Raw genomic sequence first — 15,101 nt, 5'->3', positions numbered from 1 at the left:
TTCCGTTGATCTACCCCAGGGCAGCTACAGATGTAGCTTACCACCACCAGGTGTGAATGAATGATGGCTTCCCACTTCTCTGTGAGCGCTTTGAGTATCTAACAATAGAAAAGCGCGATATAAATCGAATCCATTATTATTATTATTATTATTATTATTATCAAGAACATCCCCACACGGGCCAACGAGAAACTCTGGATGGATGAACAGTGAGGTACTGCGTGCAATGCTGAAGGCTCGGAACAAGGCGTTTAAGTCTAGCGACATGGTAGCAGTAAAAACAGCCAGAGCTAACCTGAACCGTGCCATTAAGGTTGCAAAGGTGCTCACAGTCAGAAAGTGCAGGACTTCTTCCAGAACCCCACGAACACTCGACAAATGTGGCAGGGCATATAGGTCATCACGGACTATAAAGCTGCCCCCCGTCCCTGTGACAACAGTATCAGCTTCCTAAATGACCTAAACAACTACTTTGAAAGGTTTGAGGCACTTAACACCCCTCCGGCGAGAAAATCCATCACTCCGGCGAGAAAAAACACCCCTCGCTCTGATGAGCAGCCGCTCAACTTGGACACAGCAGATGTCCTGAAAACCCTGAGGAAAGTGAACCCCCGGACCTGATGACATTCCGGGCCAGGTGCTTCAGGGATGTGCAGACCAGTTGGCGGGGTTCTCACAGACATCTTCAACATCTCGCTGGGAGGTGGTGAAACATCTGGTTGACTGGTGCAGAACCAACAACCTGGTCCTGAACGTCGACAAGACCAAGGAGATCATCGTTGACTTCAGGAAGCACCAGTCCAGCCACACTTCAGTCTTCATCAACGGCACAGCGGTGGAGATGGTAAGCAGCACCAAGTTCCTGGGGGTGCAGATTACTGACAATATAACCTTGTCCCTACACACCGGAGATCTTGTAAAAAGAGCTCAGCAGCGCATGCACTTTTTGCGTCGGATGTAAAGAGCACAGCTCCCTCCCCCCATTCTCAGCACATTCTACAGAGGAACTATAGAGAGCCTGCTGACCAACAGCATCTCTGTCTGGACTGGAGCCTGCAATGGCTCAGACTGGAAGTCTCTCCAGAGAGTGGTGAGGACGACGGAAAAGATTATCAGGTACCTGATAATCTGATAAGCCCCAGTGCATGATTGACCCCCCACCATGCTTAACAGTAGGAATGGTGTTCTTCTCTTTGTAAGCTTCATTTTTTTCTCCTCCAGACATAACGTTGATTCATAGGCCCAAAGAGTTCCAGTTTTGTCTCATCACTCCATAGAACAGTTTCCTAAAACATTTGGAGTTTGTCCAGATGATTTTTTGGCATACTGGAGTCTATTTTTCTTGTGCCTGGTAGTCAGAAGTGGGGTGCGCCTGGGAGTTTTGGCACGGAGGCCTTCATCTCGTAGTGCGCGCCTTATTGTCTGGGACGAAACCTGCGTTCCCCCCTCTGCAATGTCCTGTTGTAGTTCCTCAGTTGTTACCCGGGGGTTTTTCACACAGCATCCTCTTTCTACCACGCCCAGGTAGTGTTTCCACTGTGCCTTTAGCTTTAAACTTGCGGATTATGCTCCCAACTGTGTCTCTTGGAATGTTTTGTCTTTGCTATTTTCTTATATCCATATCCTTTCTTATGAAGAGAAATTACCTCCTCTCTTGACTTCTTTGACCACTCCCTGGACTTCACCATGTTGCAAATACACCATTGACCATCTACAAGAAGCTGAGCGTCAGTCTTTTTCAATCACTTTAATTGTTGCTCGTTATGGTTCTAATCACATCTACAGGTGTGTTCAACACCTGATTGAAAAGACCTTATTCAAATTCTGTTCTTAAGAGTTATGATCTGCAAGGGGTTGAATAATTTTGTCAATGAGATATTAAGAAAAATGTCCTTTTTTGGTATTTTGTAAAATACAGTGTTACGATTTGAGTTGCATTTGTCTATTTGAAACATCTTTATTTGATATGACTATAAACAAAATACGGAATAAATGTCCAACTTGCTAAAACACCAAAATTGTGTGGCGGTTTAATAATTTGGATCACAACTGTATATCTGCACCTTATTGTTTTTTTTTATCCTGCACTACCAAGAGATAATGCAACGAAATTGCGTTCTTATTTGTACTGTAAAGTTCAACTTTGAATGACAATAAAAAGGAAGTCTAAGTCTAAATATCTTATAAAAAATAAAATCATTTTTTTATTTGGATTTAGTTACTTCTCCGCTGTCCATCAATGTCTCAACACCTTTGAGAGATGATTTAATCTAGTTCATTTCTACTAATTAGCTATGTTTTGTTGATATCAAACATCAGAATCAGACATACTTTATTAATCCCTGAGGGGAAATAAACATTTTCAGCACAATCCCATTCAAGGTCAGACAAACATTCCAGGGAGACAGAACAGGATCGCTGACGGGTCTGCCAACTTGCGGCGCCCCTTGCAAAAAAGGTGAGATACATACATGTAAACAAGTGGGGGGAATGTGAGAAAAAATTAAAAATCGGTCTCAGCCTGGGCCCCTGGAGAGGGGGTCCAGACTGAGGCCAAGGGAAAAAAACTACTTATAGCCCTAGCATACATCCCTCTTTCATGTGTAAGAGGGAAACTTCAAAGAAGACAAAGGACATTAAAAGAGCAGAGCTGATGCAACCAGACACTTCTACATACATACATGAATAAAAAGTAAAAGAAACAAATACACTGTGGTGGCTTTTGCGGTGTTCCACACCATTGTCTGTTGGGGTGGAGGGAGCATGGCCGGAGACGGGAGCAGACCCAACAAAGCAACCAAGAGAGCCGACTCCACCCTCGGCCGCCGACCAAGTCTCGGCCAGTGTCCAGTCCGCATGGATGAGTGAGGATACGTCCAAAGAGACCGAGGTGTCCGATACCTGCTCATTCAGCCAAGACACTGTGAAGCTTTTCCGTCCCGGCGCTCAGTGCTAGCTCCGCAGTCCTGTCTCTTCATCTGCATCTCCTCCAGTCTCTCCAAACGGATTCTGGTGTGGCAGAGACCCAGCAGCTGGTCTCCATGGCCACAAGGCTCTCGGGAGGCGGATCTAGAAGTCCACAAAAAAGCACCGCAGAAGTCACGAAAGTACCACCCCTTGTCACACAGTCCCAAAGGGTCCGGACCAAAAGGCATGAATATATATACAGTATATATATATATATATATATATATATATGTATATATATATATATATATATATATATATATATATATGTATATATATACATGTTTATGTATATAAACACATGAAAAGAAGATGGAAACACAAAAGGGTGACACAAGAGCACAGAGCTCCTGCCAACAGCAGCCACTACAGGGTCGCCATCTTGGGGGGGGGAAATTGCAGCATACAAGCTACAACAACACACAAATCGTAAAAGTTTCCTAAAGGAAAATGTTCATATTTAAATAAGTAGAGTAAATAAATCATAAACAGGATTTTACAGTTTAAATGCAAATGTTGATGCTCCTCTTAGACACTGTTCTTTGTTCTGTTTCGGGTGTACAATCAATCAATCAATGTTTACTTATATAGCCCTAAATCACTAGTGTCTCAAAGGGCTGCACAAACCACTACGACATCCTCGGTAGGCCCACATAAGGGCAAGGAAAACTCACACCCAGTGGGACATCGGTGACAATGATGACTATGAGAACATGATACTGTGAAAGATCAATCCATAATGGATCCAACACAGTCGCGAGAGTCCAGTCCAAAGCGGATCCAACACAGCACCGAGAGTCCCGTTCACAGCGGAGCCAGCAGGAAACCATCCCAAGAGGAGGCTGATCAGCAGCGCAGAGATGTCCCCAGCCGATACACAGGCGAGCAGTACATGGCCACCGGATCGGACCGGACTCCCTCCACAAAGGAGAGTGGGACATAGAAGAAAAAGAAAAGAAACGGCAGATCAACTGGTCTAAAAAGGGAGTCTATTTAAAGGCTAGAGTATACAAATGAGTTTTAAGGTGAGACTTAAATGCTTCTACTGAGGTGGCATCTCGAACTGTTACCGGGAGGGCATTCCAGAGTGCTGGAGCCCGAAATGAAAAAGCTCTACAGCCCGCAGACTTTTTTTGGGCTTTGGGGATCACTAATAAGCCGGAGTCCTTTGAACGCAGATTTCTTGCCGGGACATATGGTACAATACAATCGGCAAGATAGGATGGAGCTAGACCGTGTAGTATTTTATACGTAAGTAGTAAAACCTTAAAGTCACATCTTAAGTGCACAGGAAGCCAGTGCAGGTGAGCCAGTATAGGTATATATGTATGTATATATGTATATAAAGGTATATACAGTATAGGTATATATGTATGTATATATGTATATAAAGGTATATACAGTACAGGCGTAATGTGATCAAACTTTCTTGTTCTTGTCAAAAGTCTAGCAGCCGCATTTTGTACCAACTGTAATCTTTTAATGCTAGACATGGGGAGACCCGAAAATAATACGTTACAGTAATCGAGGCGAGACGTAACAAACGCATGGATAATGATCTCAGCATCTTTAGTGGACAGAATGGAGCGAATTTTAGCGATATTACGGAGATGAAAGAAGGCCGTTTTAGTAACGCTTTTAATGTGTGCCTCAAAGGAGAGAGTTGGGTCGAAGATAATACCCAGATTCTTTACCGTGTCGCCTTGTTTAATTGTTTGGTTGTCAAATGTTAGAGTTGTATTATTAAATAGAGTTCGGTGTCTAGCAGGACCGATAATCAGCATTTCCGTTTTTTTGGCGTTGAGTTGCAAAAAGTTAGCGGATATCCATTGTTTAATTTCATTAAGACACGCCTCCAGCTGACTACAATCCGGCGTGTTGGTCAGCTTTAGGGGCATGTAAAGTTGGGTGTCATCAGCATAACAGTGAAAGCTAACGCCGTATTTGCGTATGATGTCACCTAGCGGCAGCATGTAGATGCTGAAGAGTGCAGGGCCAAGGACCGAACCCTGGGGAACTCCACACGTTACCTTAACGTAGTCCGAGGTCACATTGTTATGGGAGACACACTGCATCCTATCAGTAAGATAAGAGTTAAACCAAGACAGGGCTAAGTCTGACATACCAATTCGTGTTTTGATACGTTCTAATAAAATATTATGATCGACAGTATCGAAAGCAGCGCTAAGATCGAGGAGCAGCAACATAGATGACGCATCAGAATCCATCGTTAGCAATAGATCATTAGTCATTTTTGCGAGGGCTGTCTCCGTGGAGTGATTTGCCCTGAAACCGGATTGAAAGGTTTCACATAGATTGTTAGACGCTAAGTGTTCATTTAACTGCTCCGCAACAATTTTTTCGAGTATTTTTGAAATAAAGGGAAGGTGAGACACCGGTCGGTAGTTTACCATGAGGTCAGGATCGAGGTTAGGTCTTTTAAGAAGAGGATGAATAACCGCTTTTTTGAATGCTAGGGGAACAGTGCCCGAGGAAAGTGATAAGTTTATAATATTTAGCACTGATGGACCTAATAATACAAAGAGCTCCTTGATCAGTTTCCCAGGAAGAGGGTCAAGTAAACATGTTGTCTGTTTTATTCCATTTACACGTTGTAACAATTCCTCTAATGTTATTTCCTCAAAACGAGAGAAAGTATTTTGGAGGGCAGTATCCGCCGTATATACAATCGTGTCAGTGTTAATAGAACCCCGTTGTAGCTGGGACGCATTGTCTTTAATCTCCTTTCTAATGACTTCAACTTTCTTACTAAAGAATTGCATAAACTCATCAGCTGAGTGGGTTGAGCTACTGGAAGGAGTCCCTTGTTGGGTTAGCGATGCTACCGTACTAAACAAAAATTTAGGATCGTTTTTATTGCGGTGGATGAGATTTGAGTAATATTTAGCTTTAGCTAAGGTAAGCATGCGTTTATAAGTTATTAAACCATCACTCCATGCTTGATGGTGCACCTCAAGTTTAGTCGTGCGCCATTTGCGTTCCAGCTTTCTGCATAATAATTTCTGAGCTCTAGTTTCTTCTGTAAACCACGGGGTGCGCTTTTTTTGGAGCCTTTTTTAACTTTAGCGGTGCTATGTTATCAATGGTTTCACGCAGGGCGTCGTTAAAGTTGTTAGTGAGGTTATCAATAGAGCCCACATACTTTGGGAATGGTGCCATTACCGAGGGCAGTAGGTCAGCAAGAGTTGTCGTTGTGGCCGTATTAATGTTGCGGCTGCTATAGCAGTTATTATTATTATTAGTTTGACGAACATGCGTCTGAACCTCGAATTTTATAAGGTAATGATCGAACAATACTTTAGTATACGGGAGTATCGTAAATTTGGAAGCGGTGATACCCCTGACAAGCACTAGGTCTATCGTATTACCGTTGCGATGCGTGGGTTCATTTATTATTTGTGTGAGACCACAGCTATCAATTATAGTCTGGAGCGCTACGCACGGTGGGTCCGATGGGGTATTCATATGGATATTAAAGTCCCCCATTATGATTATATTATCGGCGTGTGTCACTAGATCAGCAACGAACTCTGAGAATTCATTGATAAAGTCCGAACAGGGCCCTGGGGGGCGGTAGATAACAGCCAGGTGTAGAGGCAGCGGTGTGACAGACCTCATAGTAAGCACCTCAAACGATTTATATTTATTATTTATGTTAGGACTAAGGTTAAAGTTTTCGTTGTATATTAGTGCGACCCCCCCACCCCTTTTAAGCGGACGGGCAATATGCGCATGTGTAAAGTTAGGAGGACATGCCTCATTTAGCGCAAAAAAGTCGTTTGGTTTAAGCCAGGTTTCGCTGAGACCGATGACGTTAAGATTGTTGTCTCTGATGATATCATTAACTAACAACGTTTTGGGAGACAATGATCTTATGTTTAAAAAACCTATATTATAGGTAGTGGGCTGTTTTAGGGAATTTTTGATCAAATTATCCGTAGTAGCAATATTAATAATGTTGTGTTTATTATGCCCAGTGCATTCAGTATAATTACGACCATATCTAGGAATTGATACGACGGGAATGTTCCGATTGTTTGATTGTTGCTTTGATAAACTGCACGCATCATAGTTAGCCTCCTCAGTAACGGGGATTTTCCGATTGTTTGATTGTTGCTTTGATAAACTGCACGCATCATAGTTAGCCACCTCAGTAAAACACATGTCCAACTCTGAAACACTCAAAGCAGAAAAAACTTGTTCCAATTTAACAGACTCCTTACCCAGACCAGTAGTCTCGCATCCTTTATTTAAATCCGTCTTCAGGATTCAGCAGCTGTCTTCTTTGTGTGTAAGTGTTTTACTGCTGTGTTTATTTTTTCCATGAGTTTTTGTATTGCTTCCCTGATGTACGGCATGGTTTCGACATCTTGAATGTCAACGTGGGGACTGATAAAATCCTCAGAGACATTATCAGAATATATGCAGGACAAAGTGTCATGTGACTGGGTAAATCTGGACTTTTCTTAAGCATTTGTTCGTCTAACTTGTGTATTGAAGAACATTTCCCTGAGCAGCAAAAGCGGACCTCAAGGATGGAGCAGAATCAGTCACAACCCCTTATATTAAAAAAGAAATGGAGGTTCTGCAGTACCCCAAGATTAAAGAAGAAGAGGATTCAAAGCAACCCCACATTAAAGGGAAGGAGGAGCCAGATAGCTCTCACATTAAGGAGAAAAATGAATCACAGCCCTCCCTTACCTTACAGAGAAAGAGGAGTCACAGCTCTACTCACAATAAAGAGGAAGAGTAGGACTCACTGAGTTTTTGCTGCGTCAACACAGAAAAAGGTTAAGTGAAATAACTTAGATGTTAACTATCGGTCAATAATGCTTGTCTTTCTCTCAGACAGACAGGGCTTTACTGTCCGTAACACACACACGCACGCACACATCGCAAAATGAGCTAACGTTACGCTAAAAGCTAATCAGCCTTCACCTCAAGGACTGTGAGCGAGCTGAGCTACCGCCTATACCTCCAGATCGTCAACGGGCTCATAGTGATGTTACAAGTAGTTGACTGGGAGGTGTTTATTATGATATGGGGATCGTCCGCTGCATTATGCTCACCTGCTGAACACCTTTCTGCTAACATGCACCGTCTCTCCTCTCTGCCGGCCTCTGCCGTGAGCCCTGATTCCATGCACTCTGAATACGCACTGCTGATTGGCTCTTACCGCTTTGCCTGTAACCAATCAGATGGTTGTGTGGGTGGGTCAATCCTGGGGGCTGCAGAGACATAGTGACAGAGACAGAGGCAGTACGAAGCGTACCAGCTTGTTAAGACTTTAGTTTAGCACTAAATGATAATATCAATACGTTTAATGAAGTCAAATACAAATAAGGCAACAAGAGAAGTATCCTACACTTCTCTTTTGTAAAGTAAATGTGAACATGCGATATGGGCATCTACATCGACTATATGATTTGCCTGAGAAGCCGGACAGGACAAAAAAACAAAAAATGTTTTTTTTTTTTTAAGACTTTAGTTTAGGCGGTGGGTAATGTGTTGATGTTGTTAAGGTGGCCTGGCAGTATAGCTCGGTTGGTAGAGCGGCCATGCCAGCAACTTGAGGGTTCCAGGTTCAATCCCAGCTTCTGCCATCTGAGCCATTGTGTCCTTGGGCAAGACACTTTACCCACCTGCTCCCAGTGCCACCCACATTGGTTTAAATGTACACTTCCACGTGATGTAGAACAGTAGTACCACATTTTAAACATACACACACATCTAAAGAATATAAAAAATAAATATACTTGGTGGGCCAAACAAAATGACTCGGCGAAACAATGTTTGGTATGGGCCATATGACTTAAAATCTATATCCTAATAACAATATATGTCACGATATATCATTTGGTATATGATTGCTAATAGAAGAATTTCAAAATGGGTTACAAAAGCTCCTAATTTGGCAGCTGACATATGCAGTAACATATTGTGTCATTTCTAATTGTATTAATTTGGCGAAACAATTATTATTAATGTACTTGTTTATTTACTGTTAATATCTGGTTGCTTTATTTGAGAAAATAATACTGGAAATGATGAAATATTTTACTGCATATTACATCAACTAAATTAGGAGACTGTGTAGCCTGTTTTAAAACGGTTGTATTAATAATTCTATAAGAAATAATATATGACAGAATCAATTTTAAACCATCAACCGTCTATCCATTGTAGAAAGTCCTGTTGTGCTGGTTTGTTTTTCCTTTCCTGTGAATAATGTTGTAAAGAGCAGCGTGTTTGTGCGTCACTGAGATTTCAAGACAGTTCATACGATAACTTGTTTTTCCTAAGTGCATGTAAAAGTACTGAATGCATTGTGTGACTGAGCACAGATGGATGTTTCTAAAACGTGTTTGTCTTCTTGTGGCCTGCAGACGTCTGTGAAGAACATCTTCTCCCTGAGCAACAGAAGTGGAGCTTCAGGATGGAGCCACAGCCCTCCCACATTAAAAAGGAAAAGAAACACCCACTGATCCCCCATTTTAAAGCGGAAGAGGATGACCCACTGACCACTCACATCAAAGAGAAAGAGGAGGACTCATTGACCCCAATTTTAAAAAGGAAGAGGAGAAGCCACTAATAACCCATTTTAAAGAGGAAGAGGGGGACCCACTGACACCCCATTTTAAAAAGGAAGCGGTGGATCCACTGAGCCCTCACATTAGAGAGGAAGAGGAGGAAGAGGGCATCAGTGAGCCTAAATGGTTGGAGGAGTTCCCAGTGACTGGTGTCCCTGTGAAGAGTGAAGATGATGAGGTGAAAGGTGAAAGTGAGGAGAGGGGAGGGGGGGAGCCTCCAAGCAGCAGCTCAACACAACACATGACAACAGAAGCTGATGGAGACCACTGTGGAGGATCACAAGCAGACAAGCTCTTAGCTCCACTATCAGATAGTGAGGACACAACGTCACACTCTCCTGACACTGATGATGAAGACTCTAAAGATGATAAGACATGTCACACTGACAACACTCACTTCACATCTTCTCACTGTCACAAAACTTTTAAATACCATTGTCGTCTGAAAACACACATGAGAATACACACTGGAGAAAAACTTTTTTCATGTTCAAACTGCGGTAAACATTTTACTCAGAGGCCAGATTTAAAAGTACACATGAGAACACACACTGGAGAAAAACCTTTTTCATGTTCTATCAGTGGTAAAGATTTTACTCAGAGGCCACATTTGAAAGTACACGTGAGAACACACACTGGAGAAAAACCTTTTACATGTTCAGTATATTGTAAAAGTTTTTTACAAAGTCAGCATTTGAAAAGACACATGAGAAGACACCCAGGAGAGAAAGTGTTGAGTTGCAGTGTGTGTGGTGAAAGATTGTCTTCTAAGTAGCAGTGTAAGAAACACAAGTGTGCTGGTGAAAACAGCAGCAGCAAATGAAACTGCAGGATTTGAAATAAACTGTCAAGACTTTAACTTTGACCTTCTAAAAACATCAGCACATAGTTTCTAAGATTTATAGATGAGGTATTTTAGATTATTGCCTTTTTTCAGTCAAGTACTACACATGACAAGTGTTTTTTAAAGTTGTTCATGATTTATCCCCCTTTTTTAGAATTCCTCAAACATTATCAATTTCAGAAAACATGGGAACGTTTGGAATGTTTGGGAAAAGTTAATTATGTACATCATCCCACAGAGCTTTACTGTACATCCATCCATTTGTTCTACCACTTGTCTCTTTCATTTCGTATGTATAGCATTTAATCACATACTTGTCCGCCAAAGGGTGTTGCGTTTTGGAGGAACTCCTTCTGTCAGAGTGCTGTTCACACTTCTTTTACTGCGGAAATCTACTCACAAAAACAATCCAAACAGTAGGAAACAAAAAACGATGGTGCGAAAAAGAGAAGACTAAATGTGCATTTTGGAAAAAATAACAAAAGCTACTTCTATACACAAATAAAGTCAACTTGGTTTGGAGTTACAAGACGTGCACACTACAAAACAACACCAAGATGGATGGCACTGGGAATGGCCAAGGTAGCAAAATACTCAAAGCATGGAATCAACTGGCGTGGAGTAGAATCGCCGAGTGCCATCCAGCTGTCAAGGTGCTGCTTAAGTAGCACCAGGGTCAATTGGAAGCAGCTGTGCACGTCCCACAACTCCGCCCACAAAGGCAACACAGGAACTCTAGGAGGAAGGAGAAATGTAAGAACAAGGTCAACTGCGCCAAAAGACGAAAACTGACTGTTGGAGCCAAATTTCCTTATTTGCTTATATTGTTTTTATTTTGCTTTCTCTGATTGATTGCTGGCTTCAGTTCATGCTGAATTTCCCTTTCTGCAGATTGCTCCGCCCACTTCCTGTTGAGAACCAGGAAGTGTTGACAGGGTTGGGACTGTTGCTATGGTGCGGTTGCCATGGTAGCCTCCTTTAATTGTGTTCAGCTGGGAACACTGGGGGGTGATTGCATGGAGGACAAACAGTTTTGGAGCGTGTGGTGTGGTGTGTGGTCAGGTCTCACTGCTGTGACAATGTGCCATTCAAGCCAAGGTCAGCATACATAATGTTCTAGAACCTACTTTTCATTTCATTTTGATAGCTTGGAATAAAGGGATTGTCATATCCAAACACATTTCTACAGTACTGGACATTCAATCATCAAACTGGTCAACACAATATCAGTATCAGTATCAGTATCAGCCCAAAGATAAGTGCTGTACAATGAGAATAAAATGCCTCATAGCCGATTATACAAATGTGATCAATTCATCTTGATACTGTCCTGCCACAGTGAATAGGTTTCCATGTGAAAGGGCAAAGTCCTTGCAGGGTCTTTTGTCCTAATGACTGTCTGGATAAAGTGAGGAGACTATAATATAGGAAAACAATTTATTTTTACAAATAAACTAGAATAAATAACACATTTTTACAGGAAGCTAAATTGGACAGAACACCTGCATCATCTTCTCAACAACACCCACATTCTTACATTCAACATATTTAAGAATGGTGGCGTTAAATACAAAGTGCATTCAGATACAAACAATTATTTTTGATGTTTACTCTATTAAAGGACATATATGTGCACATGTATGCACTGATTAAAATATTTTCACACAGCAAAGTGTGAATACATGTTGTAAAGTCTGGTGTCAAATTATAATTGATATAATACAATTAGGTATGGCAAATGCATTTTGTTTACTTGCCAACTATTCAAATTATATTTAATATACATATTTATATAATGTCATGTAATATGAATTCAACACTTCTTATGTTAACATATGAGTTTATTTGCTAACCAGTTCTACTTCTGAGTATTTATTTTCTTTTCTTATTGAACAATTCAACACACATAAACAATGTTTAGACACATTAAGGTACTTTCAATACAATATGAGTGTCAGGCCTTGACGTGGATTGAGTGTGCTCCTTCGACGCAGCGGGATTACAGGACGAGCCAGGCGTGAATTCAGGTACATGTTTTTATTTAAACACTCTAATCAAAAATAATCAAACTAAGGGTGCTCACAAAGAGGAAGAAACTTGGCTAAACAGTACAAACGTGAAACAAAAACACCTGCTCAAGGGCATGAAAGAAAATTTAACTATAAACTTAAACAGCACGATGGCAAGACTAAAGACATGAAACAAAAGAGTGCACTGTGGCATAAATATATAAACTTACTCGGCATGGAACTGTGGACAGGGCGTAAAGGTTTGGACAGCATGGGTAGGGTGCGTGTGAGTGTGAAGATCCCAGGACGAAGACAAGAAAAAGAGTGACTTAAATAGCTGTGACTATTAGTGAAAACAGGTGTGAGGCTGAGAACAGGGATGTGACAGGTGAAAACTCATGAGGTTGGCATGGAAACAAACAAAACCAGGAAGTGCAAAACGTGACTGATTGTCCAAAATCAAAAACATAACATGACAAAACAAAACATGATCCATAGGTGTGACAATGAGTCAATGTTTTTTCAATATTTTACACAGCAATATAAAAAAAAACATCACCATCCATCCATCCATCCATCTTCTTCCGCTTATCCGAGGTCGGGTCGCGGGGGCAACAGCCTAAGCAGGGAAACCCAGACTTCCCTTTCCCCAGCCACTTCGTCTAGCTCTTCCCGGGGGATCCCGAGGCGTTCCCAGGCCAGCCGAGAGACATAGTCTTCCCAACGTGTCCTGGGTCTTCCCCTTGGCCTCCTACCGGTTGGACGTGCCCTAAACACCTCCCTAGGGAGGCGTTCGGGTGGCATCCTGACCAGATGCCCGAACCACCTCATCTGGCTCCTCTCCATGTGAAGGAGCAGCGGCTTTACTTTGAGTTCCTCCCAGATGGCAGATCTTCTCACCCTATCTCTAAGGGAGAGCCCCGCCACACGGCGGAGGAAACTCCTTTCGGCCGCTTGTACCCGTGATCTTATCCTTTTGGTCATGACCCAAAGCTCATGACCATAGGTGAGGATGGGAATGTAGATCGACCGGTAAATTGAGAGCTTTGCCTTCCTGCTCAGCTCCTTCTTCACCACAACGGATCGATACAACGTCCGCATTACTGAAGACGCCGCACCGATCCGCCTGTCGATCTCACGATCCACTCTTCCCTCACTCGTGAACAAGACTCCTAGGTACTTGAACTCCTCCACTTGGGGCAGGGGATCCTCCCCAACCCGGAGATGGAACTCCACCCTTTTCCGGGCGAGGACCATGGACTCGGACTTGGAGGTGCTGATTCTCATTCCGGTCACTTCACACTCGGCTGCAAACCGATCCAGTGAGAGCTGAAGATCCCGGTCAGATGAAGCCATCAGGACCACATCATCTGCAAAAAGCAGAGACCTAATCCTGTGTTCACCAAACAGGAACCCCTCAGCGCCTTGACTGCACCTACAAATTATGTCCATAAAAGTTATGAATGAACAGAATCGGTGACAAAGGACAGCCTTGGCGGAGTCCAACCCTCACTGGAAACGTGTCCGACTTACTGCCAGCAATGCGGACCAAGCTCTGGCACTGATCGTACAGGGAGCGGACCGCAACAATAACACAGTCCGATACCCCATACTCTCTGAGCACTCCCCACAGGACTTCCCGAGGGACACGGTCCAATGCCTTCTCCAAGTCCACAAAGCACATGTAGACTGGTTGGGCAAACTCCCATGCACCCTCAACAACCCTGCCGAGAGTATAGAGCTGGTCCACAGTTCCACGACCAGGACGAAAACCACACTGTTCCTCCTGAATCCGAGGTTCGACTATCCGACGTAGCCTCCTCTCCAGTACACCTGAATAAACCTTACCGGGAAGGCTGAGGAGTGTGATCCCACGATAGTTGGAACACACCCTCCGGTCCCCCTTCTTAAAGAGAGGGACCACCACCCCGGTCTGCCAATCCAGAGGTACCGCCCCCGATGTCGACGTGATGCTGCAGAGTCTTGTCAACCAAGACAGCCCCACAGCATCCAGAGCCTTAAGGAACTCCGGGCGGATCTCGTCCACCCCTGGGGCCTTGCCACCAAGGAGCTTTTTAACTACCTCAGGGACCTCAGCCCCAGAAATATGAGAGTCCACCACAGATTCCCCAGGCACTGCTTCCTCATAGGAAGACGTGTTGGTGGGATTGAGGAGGTCTTCGAAGTATTCCTTCCACCGATCCACAATATCCGCAGTCGAGGTCAGCAGAACACCATCCGCACCATACACGGTGTTGATAGTGCACTGCTTCCCCTTCCTGAGGCGGCGGACGGTGGTCCAGAATCGCTTCGAAGCCGTCCGGAAGTCGTTTTCCATGGCTTCCCCGAACTCCTCCCATGTCCGAGTTTTTGCCTCCGCGACCGCTGAAGCTGCACACCGCTTGGCCTGTCGGTACTTGTCCACTGCCTCCGGAGTCCTATGAGCCAAAAAAACCCGATAGGACTCCTTCTTCAGCTTGAGGGCATCCCTCACCGCTGGTGTCCACCAAGGGGTTTTAGGATTACCGCCACGACAAGCACCAACAACCTTGCAGCCACAGCTCTGATCTGCCCCCTCGACAATTGAGGTGCGGAACATGGTCCACTCGGACTCAATGTCCAGCACCTCCCTCGTGACATGTTCAAAGTTCTTCCGGAGGTGGGAAGACT

This window comes from Nerophis ophidion, unplaced genomic scaffold, assembly GCF_033978795.1.
Source record: "Nerophis ophidion isolate RoL-2023_Sa unplaced genomic scaffold, RoL_Noph_v1.0 HiC_scaffold_31, whole genome shotgun sequence".
NCBI classification, from domain to species: domain Eukaryota; kingdom Metazoa; phylum Chordata; class Actinopteri; order Syngnathiformes; family Syngnathidae; genus Nerophis; species Nerophis ophidion.
This window is presented reverse-complemented; position numbering follows the sequence as displayed.